Here is a 10,170-nt window from a genome sequence, read left to right as displayed (position 1 = left end):
GCTATGGATATGTGGAGTTTCTGTGCAAGAGCGCCCTCCGGCTTCCAGTATTAATTAAACAGTCTTAACATTACGTGTGTACTCATTAATGCTATTTTGGGTAAAAAAAGGAAAGATAATACTTTTTTCTAAAGAAACAGGATTCCCTGAATTATCGTAATTGATATCGTTATCACAATAAATACCAGAAATATCGTGATATTTTTTTAAGCCCGTATCTCCCATCCCTACTATCTATCTATCTATCTATCTATCTATCTATTTATCTAATCTTGTTCCCATCTCTTCATGTCTCTCTCTCTGTGTTCTGCAGGGTTCACTCCCTCCCTCCACCTCTCTCTCTCCCTCTCTCTCTCTCTCTCCGTCAGTGTGTTGTGTAGTATGGTTGAGGCTGTGTGTGTGCGCGTCTCTCGGTACAGATGCTGAAGGGTGATTTCTCTTCTCTGTGACTCACAGCGTTGTGGATTTGACATGATCGTCTGGTTCAGTAAGTAAAACTCACCTATGCTACTAGTGCCGCATCGTTTTACGGTTAATGCATGTTTGCGGCGGCGATCCTCAATGCGGCGTGCAGGAACGTGGAGCAGCTGTGCTGAAATGCATGTGTGTGTCTCTGCCCTTCAAATGCAGAAGGTTGGCATGCTGGCAGGTGGGGACACATTAGGTTTCTCCCCGTGTCTCAAACGAGCCTGCGGAGCCCCTGACCAGTGTCACGGCTGTTTTTTCTCCTCTGGAAGCCCCAGTTACAGTTGAATGGGATTATGTCAAAGCTCTTCTGCATGGGTGCCCTCAGACCCGCCTGAGCGCAGACAGATCTTGCTGCCGAGCGGCGACGGGGACGGTTCCTGATGCTGTTGAGTTAAACCGCTTCAGAGTAAGTCAGGTGGTGTAAAGTTTGTCGTGCGGATGTAGATTTTTGACGCGGTCAGGGAAAGATGTATGGCGGTGACCTCCAGAGTAGTAGCTTCACTGCGACAAACAAGGTTTTTTTGGGGGGGAAGTGGTGGATGGGCTAGGTAAGAACACAAGGGGAATCTCATCTGTACCGACGTCAGTGACATTGACAGTAGTGCTGTGGATCATTATGTACTAAAATCTTAGCTGAAATGTTCTATTACAGCAAACTTGTTATGAAGATGTTGAAAAATGTACTTGAAAACATTATATCGAATTTTTATGCAGCAATGTAATATCTGAACAGGTTAAGCTGATTTCATAAGTGGTAGACAACTGCATGCTCTGCATTTTAGTCGTGCAGTAGGTGTCATATGCACAAGTGCTTCAGCTGTAAATGTGTGTCTGCTGTAATTACTGCAGAAATTGACTTCTGCTGCTGCTGCTGTGGCTCGTCCTTCATCATGCCCGGTAGCGGGAGGCTCGCTCATTACCCGCGTGTGTGGGGGTGTATGATTGTATCTGTAGGGGATCAGGTTAGTGCATGTTGCATTCTGATGCGTCATCCCCGCGCACATGTGCCGGTCGCTCACGAGCCCACAGCCGGGCTGTGACAGACAGAAGTGCAGCCCGCGGTGCCAGATCGTCTGTCACACGGCGTGAACGCCGCGGATGAGGTCAAATGGTTTGCGTTATCCTGGAGGGATCTTTTTATCTTTTATTCACAGCTTGTCTTTGTGTTTGTGCACAGAGTACAGTATTAATCATTAGCTCAGGGACTGCAGGGTTTTGAGTGGGTGGGGGGCAGCTTTGTGATCTACCGCCATTCAATACAAATAAACCTGTCTAAGGCATGCTTCATTATTATAGGCCCATAATGAATCGCTGTGTTGCATCAATTCTGTAAAAAAAAAAATAAATCAGATGCATTTCATATAGTTAGATACATTCAAGCTCTAAAAGACTGGAAATACAGTACAATGCTGATCATTATACATTGTTTGAATTGTAAATAGAAATAGCAGACATTCAATAATGTAGCTTTTTCGCTATTAGAGTTCATAATGTTAAACTTCAGCGTGTGTCATCCTGAAGTAGGGACCCTAGAAACCAGAACATCTCAGAGACTTTCATGCTAGATAGATTGAAAACACTTAAAGGTCCCCTGAAATGCTTAGAAACACGCAGCGTTACTCTATGTGTTGACGTCATTTTAACTGAAACAGGAAGACAGGGTGGGACATATCAAGCAGCCCCGCCCCCTTTTTAAATAGCCAGTAGCGTTCGTTTATATCACAGCTTGGGCTAGAACCGTTCAGAGCCGTTGAGCTCCGTAAAAATTTTGTCACTGTTTTGGAGCACACTGCCTTATAGATAACCTTAAGACTAACATATTGATACTAACACCCAAAAAACTTTAATTTTGATTTCATGGGGACTTTAAGCCTAAAGTATACTTCGAGCATCTGCTTTGCACGTACAACAGCGCATGCGCAAGGTGACTGGCAATATGCACTGTTGTGTTGTACTGTACATTAGTTGAAGAAGAGTACAATACAAAACAAAATAGAAGAAAAACACATAGCATATATTTTGCTTCATTTTTTGTTCTAACTTTGCATTAAATGGCAGATTCTCTATTTTTCTTTTTCGAATGTCCTGTGAATGACATGACTCAGTGCTGCCCTCTGATGTCTGGGAGAGTATAAAAATCTATTGTACTGCGCATGTGTTGCAGAACGCAGAAAATGAAGTATACCTGGGCCTTTAGAAACCACCTTAACAACAGCTAGCGACTAAAAAACCCTCAGAGCACATAGCCACCACATAACAACATCCTGGCATAGTGGCAGTGAGTTCTGAACACTGTAAGTCCTGCATTTTTAGTCACATAAGCGTTTCAGGATTTAACAGCAGTCGCTTTTGCAAGTGTTATTTTCATAGATCACCTCATCACAGCACAGCAGCAGATGTTTGGCAGCTTCTCCCCTCACACACATCCCAAGATGCTGTTCTTCACACATCATCAGCCTCAGAATCATGTGTTCAGCCGCAAACCTACATTCTTGCTGATGCATTCAGCTCTGGTTTGTTACATGAATGTCATGTAGTTGTTGGAATCTCATAGGCTCTGTCCCAAATGTTGCACTTGATCTTGGGTTGTTACAGTGAACATCATGTCCCAGCAGGTTGCTCACGAGCGCCCCCTCAAGTGTCCTGTAGTCGAGCCCCACAGCGGTCCACTACCCCACAGCCTATGCGGCATTACGTCACCAAAGCGTGGCCTCGGAGGAGGACTTGGGGCCCGAGGGCTTAGAGCATTGCATTTTGTTTAATGGCAATGAAACAGGCAGACGAATTGGTTTGTCTTCTGTGAGTAAACCTATAGCAGAACTATTCGCACAACTGAAAAATCATTTACTCATCATTTACTCATTTACTCTAAATCCAGACTTTAGCAGTGATGAAAGTGCAATACTATGAAAATAGTCAGTGCTGTTTGTCTGTACACACTGATCAGTAGAGAGACTGCTAACTAGCAACATTGTTTAGTAGTGTGAGTGTAGTAGCTGGTTTTAGCTTTTGTGGTAACAGGCTTGTTTTTCCAGGGAGTGATGGTGTAAAATGACATTGTTTTTGTCACAGTGAGTTTTGCCTGCAGCTTTACAGCCAAACAACAGGAGTCTGAAAGTCTGATTCAATATGCACTTCATTTGAGCAATCAGTTAAAAATACTTTTTCATAGAGTACCTTGTAACTTAGTGAGATACGGGTTCAGAGCAGCGTCCCAAACACTGTCAGCTTCACGTGAGGATGAGAAACGCTCTCACATGTACAGTATCAGTACAGTAGTTGTCATGTTAGTCTGTAAATGAACTGCATTGCTGCGCTGGAAATGGGCTAATCTCTCTTAAACTGCCATAAATCATCATTTATCATTTATAACACATGACTCACTGAATGAAATATGATTCGTGCAGTTGTTGTATAATACTTTATTAATGGCATCTGAACAGCTGTCCTTATTGTGAAGTCATACTGCAGTGAGATGAAATTAAGTTATTCGAGCCATTAGAAGTTGTGTGAAACCTTTACATTGCAAAAATTGTGCTTGTAAGTAAACATTAAGATTAACGTTTATGCAAATGCCAGATGTTTTTATTGATAGTAATTTACAGTGCATCCAAGGTGTACATAACCAGTATGATCATTGGGATTCAGCACAAGCAAAGGTCGAATGTTTGCGGCTATTTTATAACGGCTTTAAAGGGACAGTTCATCCAAAAATGAAAATGAAATCGCATGCCGTATATTCCAAGTGTTCTGTGGGTATACGATAGGGTTTGGTGAGAAAAAAATTGAAATCTAACTTATTATTTAACGAATATCCTGACTTGGCCATCATGAGACTATTAGCGCTGCAGTTCACTCCAACTCGCCCAAGAAAAGCTTGTGAAAAATACAAATGTGACATGAAATACAATCCATACGCTTTTTACACTCTCAGAAAACAGCGTGTCACTGGAGCAGTTCCCTCAAACTGACCAGCTTTACCCCTAAAGGGTGCATAATAATACCACAAGAGTACATGTTACTATCTTAAGGGTACAAATTACTACTCTTGAGGCGCTAATATTCACCCTTCGGGGTAAAGAAGGTACAAAGGTGTTTCTTTTGAGGGAACTGCCCCAGTGACAAGCTGTTAGTACCCCTGAAGGATTTTCTGACAGTGAATTAACAATTTCATTCTAAATATTAAATGTTTCATTATACACATCAATATAAATAACTATAAAATCAACAATCAATAGTAAATACACATAGGTAAATGTAACAAATCTCTAGTAGTGCAGCTTCTGAACTAAATGTGCAGATTCACAGCATGAGGAGATGAATTCTGTGGACCAGCTTAGACAACATATTTAATATTTCATGTGTTTTTCAGATCTGCGTGCATGCTTTGACACGGTACAGTGTACATGAGGCAGATAGCACAGATGAGTTTGCATACAGTAGTCAGCCCTTCTGAAGCTGTTCTGCTGTAGAGACGCTGGATCAATACGTCAGTCCTCAGATGCCCCGTTATGCTTCCCCATCTCATGCATTCTCACTAATGGATAACAGTTTGAAAATGTTTGCAGTTCTTCTAGAAGCATTGAGGTTACACACTTTATCTTTAACCAAGGCTCAACTGGGAGGAGAACGACTGACAGATGATTATTGACAAGTCCTGCCCACTTACTAAAACACTACTCTTAAAAATAAAGGTGCTTCAAAAGGTTCTTCAAGCGATGCCATAGAAGAACCATTTTTGGTTCCACAAAGAACCATTCAGTCAAAGGTTCTTTAAAGAACCATCTCTTTCTTACCTTTTTATAACCTGGAGAACCTTCTTTCGCCACAAAGAACCTTTTGTGAAACAGAAAGGTTCTTCAGATGTTAAAGGCTCTTTATGGAACCATTTAGACAAAAAGGTTCTTCTATGGCATCGTGAAGCACCTTTATTTTTAAGAGTGTAGCTTCATTAACCAAAGAGACTCTCCGGTACATTTGACGTATTTCACTGCATTACCTGTATCAGCCAGGAACATGTCTTTGATGCTTGTGTACTGTCCCAAATCGAAAGAGCCCACCTGAAGTCTCAGCAGAGCACACTGCACAGAGTATCCCACAATGCAATTCAGGCCGACTTGATCTATTTCCAGTGTGACAAATGAACCAGAAGTCATGATGCATTCCATTTCAGAACCCTGACTTGAAAGGGGCATCTATTTTCTATCTATCTATCTATCTATCTATCTATCTACTGCACAGAGTATCCCACAATGCAATTCAGGCCGACTTGATCTATTTCCAGTGTGACAAATGAACCAGAAGTCATGATGCATTCCATTTCAGAACTCTGACTTGAAAGGGGCATCTATTTTCTATCTATCTATCTATCTATCTATCTATCTATCTTAAACATTAGACAGTCTAGTGTATACTACATTGTATTCTATATATCTGTACCCATAGTAATGCTTGCCTTAGCAAACAGCAGTGATGAATGTGCTATGGTTATGTCAGTCTATATGAGATGGTAAATATGATATTATGATGAACTGCCAAATAATTTTTGCCATGCAGCTGAAGTAATGTGTACAGTATGGACTACTGTTACAATGCTCTTACATTTACATTTACATTTAGTCATTTAGCAGACGCTTTTATCCAAAGCGACTTACAAATGAGGACAATAAAAGCAGTCAAAACTAACAAAAGAGCAACAATATATAAGTGCAAATGACAAGTCTCGGTTAGCCTAACATAGCCTCTTATGATGCTTTGTGTCCCTTTTGATGCATCGTAAGTGAATGGAAAAGAGCAGCAGGCACATTATTCTAAACCTCTTTTGCGTTTCACAGAAGAACGAAAGTCGTGTGTTTGAGGGATTTTTGAGTGAACTGTCCCTTTAAGATGTGGATGATTCCTCTGATCAGAGATGTTGCAGCATTGCAGTAGTTTATTCGGATGTTGCTCAGGACTTGCATTTCTAAATTTTGAATTACTTGAACTCAAATAGATCATCTGTTCTTCCCATTTACTGACGAAAATCAGTCCATGCCAGCTGTGTTTTAGATGCAGCTGTTCGCATGTCGAATTTTGATTTTTCTGACAAACCCGAGAGACATTTCGCCCCCTCACAACACTGTGAGCGTCCTCCCATGCAGCCGTATCTGCAAAGCAAAGGTGGCATCCTCTGCGGTAGATCAATATGCACCGTCAGCAGATAATGGAGCCCTGGGGACTCGCAGCGGTGGACTGCACACGGTGGACCCGCAGACGTGACATCTGAGAGGGCTTTCACTGAACGCAGCCGCCGGAGGTCCCCTTACAGAGAGACTGAGGGCAGCGGGGAGTCATGTGTGTGGCCAGGAAGTGACATGTCATCTGGTCTCTCTGAAACGGATCCCACCCATCGCATTAAAGGGCAGCGCGCCGCGGCTCCGCTCTCACATCATCGTCATGATGATGCTCTTCAGCTCATTCGAGCGTGCATCTTTATGCATTTGCATTCATTCCTGGTCTAGATGCTTTTCTAAATAAAACTCAAAAAGAATGTTTGTCACACAAGACAAAATATTTTAAATCCGGTGTCAGTGCTTGCAGGTTATTCTAATTAAAAACCACCACTGTACCTCACAACATTCAACATTAACGCTCTTTATAAGTCATTTAATTATTCTCAAGGAGAGCAGCCCTGCTCATATCTCACCCCCAAATCAAAAGAAAGACACTGAGATTAATTATGCTGAAGAAGCCTATTTTTAGTACCGTTACGATTTTTCACATTTTCTTCATGACCACCCAGCTCTCCATTCTTACTAGTCATGAACAAGCCTATTGTTTAAAATTGAAAAACGTAATTATTACATATTTTTGTTTAGTCTTGATTAATGTTGTTTTTAAATGTTGTTGTTGTTCATAGTTAATTCATGTTTAGGGAAAGCTTTCATATTAAAAACCAGTAGTATGTGTAGAAATGAACATTAAACATGATAAATAACTGCTGTATTTGTATTTATTATTATACATTACTGTTTTAAAGTTTGGGTTCTATAAGATTTTATTTATTTATTGACAAGGACACATTAAATTAATCAAAAGTGACAGTGAAGACGTTGATAATGTTACAAAAGGTTTCTATTTTCAACATTGATAATAATCAGAAATGTTTCTTGAGCAGCAAATATTAGAATGATTTCTGAAGATCATGTGACACTGAAGACTGCAGTAATGATGCTGAAAATACAGCTGCGCATCACAGAAATAAATTACAGTTTAACAGATATTCACATAGAAAACAGTTATTTTAAATGGTAATAATATTTGATCAAATAAATCCTTGGTGAGCATAATTTCATGTTAACTATTACAGTAACTAATGCTAACGTAGGCCTATACATTCTAAAAAAAAATTCAGTTATAAAATATTGTCTCTTTTGCTATGCTAGTATTGGTTGATTCTTAAATTAATAAATGTACATTTTGATATTCATGAGATTCACATGACAAAATTATTGTAATTTCTGAATTACATTAACGACATGTTTTTGTGTTTAATAATTATCTGTTATATTTCATCACAATCCCAAAAAGTTGCGGTAAAGTCAAACCTCACTGATCTGTCCAAATTTTTAGTCAGAGTAAAAATAAAGTTGTTGGTCTTATGCCAGCAATTTAGTATCTTTCGATATTGAGTGATGGGGTCCAACTCGCTGTTCAGATTCATCCCAGAGCTGTTCAGTGGGGTTCAGGTCAGAGTGCTTCTGAAATACTGGAATAGAAAAAGCAGCTTCCACAAACTGCTGCAGGGAAGTTAGAAGCACCAAGTTCTCTAGAACGTCATCGTATGTGAAGCATTAGGATTCGTTGCCACAGGACTTACTCTTATTTCAGACATGATGAGCACAAATGCGATTCTGGCATAATTGGATCAAGTGCACACATTTAAGTGTGTATGATTCATATGGTACCAATATGATGGTTTCCCATATGAACGTAACCTGTGGTGTGAGGCTCCTGGAGCAGTAAGGTCAGTGCTCTGCACACCTTCACATGTTTGGGGCAGCTCTTTCATCAGCGCTGGCATTGAGAGACAGGATGCATTAAGGTCTTGGCGGCAACAAAGGGCGATCGCTCAAGCCGTGGTTTGCGTGCAGTCATGTGAGAGACATAGCGTGTAATATCCAGCACTCTCCGCAAAGGCCTGACAACCCCGGAGCGATCCGCGGCGACATTCTTCAAAAGACCCTCTCTCACCATGGACAAAGGAGGACTCTTGGGAAGAAAAGGCAGCGTGGCTCGCAATCTCTTTACCCTTTACACCAAAATGACTTCCAGTGGCACCCTTTGATCCGCAGCTATTTGTTTCAAAAATAACCCGTCTGTAGGGAGATCAGACAAAGAAAACCTTGAATGGTGTTTATGGAAATACCCAAAAGTGCGTCTGAGAGAATGTGGTAGTGTGATCTTTGTATTGCTAAAGAAATCGCTCAGCCAAAAATTACAATTCCGCCATCATTTACTCGTTCCAAAACTGTGCGAGATAAAAGAAGAAACGGTAAAGATGCGCTTTTCTAATTTAATGTGATTACACAACCCAGGCTCGTCGTAAAAAAGTGTCAATGTTGACATTTCGTCAAAATGACATTGTGTTGCAAAATGACATGTTTCGCCACACCTGTGCAATGAGTCGTGCTAAAGCATTCAGTTTTATCCGAAACAGATGAACATGAATCTGGCAACATTCTATCATGTCGGTTGTTGTATGTATTGTGGCAGTTCTATAGCATTTGTAAATAACTTAGCATCTGCACATTTGCAACCATGTCATTTTGTTTTGCTTCTACGAGTTTTGAGCTCTTTTATCGTGACTCGTGTTTCGCGGGACTCATACACGAGCGCTTCACATCTCAAGTGTAATGCTGCACCGGGTGTGCTATCGAGCAAGTTTACTACATCAGAAAAGCTGATTATGCGATGCAAATGAAGAAATTTATTAGTTTACAAATCACGCACTACAGTAAAAGAGTTTTGCGCTCATGAAATAGTATTGTGTAAGGAACCACACGAAAATAAGTCTTTATTAATCGATAATCTGCCCTGTTTTTGAAATGGAAAAAAAAAATGTTTCTGCAAAATGTTTCATTTCTGCAGTGAGTTGCATGTATAAGTAAGTTTTTGGAGTTTTGCAGAAATGTAGGTTGAGGCATATTTTTCTAGTGAGCCTGTGTTATAGACAGTTACAGTGCTTAAGCCTCAAAAATGTTCTTCTTATGACTCGTGCAGTATGTTTCAAGTCTGTATATTCCAAGCTGTCATATGTCAACATTCTTTGTAACTGCATGACAAGCAGTGGTCAGTACGATTCTCCAAATGTTAATTCATTTTGGGGTGAAATATTCCCTCCATGTTCAGGCAGGAAGTGAAAGGAGCAGAATGTTCTAGTTTCTGTATGTTGACAGTGCAGTGTTGAAGAGTTGGCTGTGCTCTGTCTGATTCCACACTCCCCTCTCCACTCGTCATTACCGCTATCATTAATGTCTCTCCTCATTTCACATGGTGCAGGGTGCGTCCTCACCGCCTCGCTCCTTCTGCAGATTAGCAGGGAATGATGAAGCTTTCTTGGGCAGTTTATACTGCACAGTTACAGGCTGCATGTATATATATATATATATATATATATATATATATACTGTATGTATGTATGTATGTACTGTATGTATAATA

General features: G+C 40.5%; 1 protein-coding gene across 1 annotated transcript in view; it reads left to right on the top strand.

Annotated features, from left to right (window-relative positions):
- The first annotated feature begins 381 nt into the window (after positions 1–381).
- The window catches only part of atp2b2 (ATPase plasma membrane Ca2+ transporting 2), a 97,118-nt gene continuing 87,329 nt past the window's right edge, over positions 382–10,170 (top strand). Inside the window, exon 1 of the mRNA XM_016498364.1 lies at positions 382–487. The gene's annotated coding sequence lies outside the window, so the exon portion shown is untranslated. The remainder of the gene's footprint in view (positions 488–10,170) is intronic.

The sequence above is a fragment of the Sinocyclocheilus anshuiensis genome, unplaced genomic scaffold (genome assembly GCF_001515605.1).
Source record: "Sinocyclocheilus anshuiensis isolate Anshui unplaced genomic scaffold, SAMN03320099.WGS_v1.1 scaffold1320, whole genome shotgun sequence".
Classification (NCBI taxonomy): domain Eukaryota; kingdom Metazoa; phylum Chordata; class Actinopteri; order Cypriniformes; family Cyprinidae; genus Sinocyclocheilus; species Sinocyclocheilus anshuiensis.
This window is presented reverse-complemented; position numbering and strand designations above follow the sequence as displayed.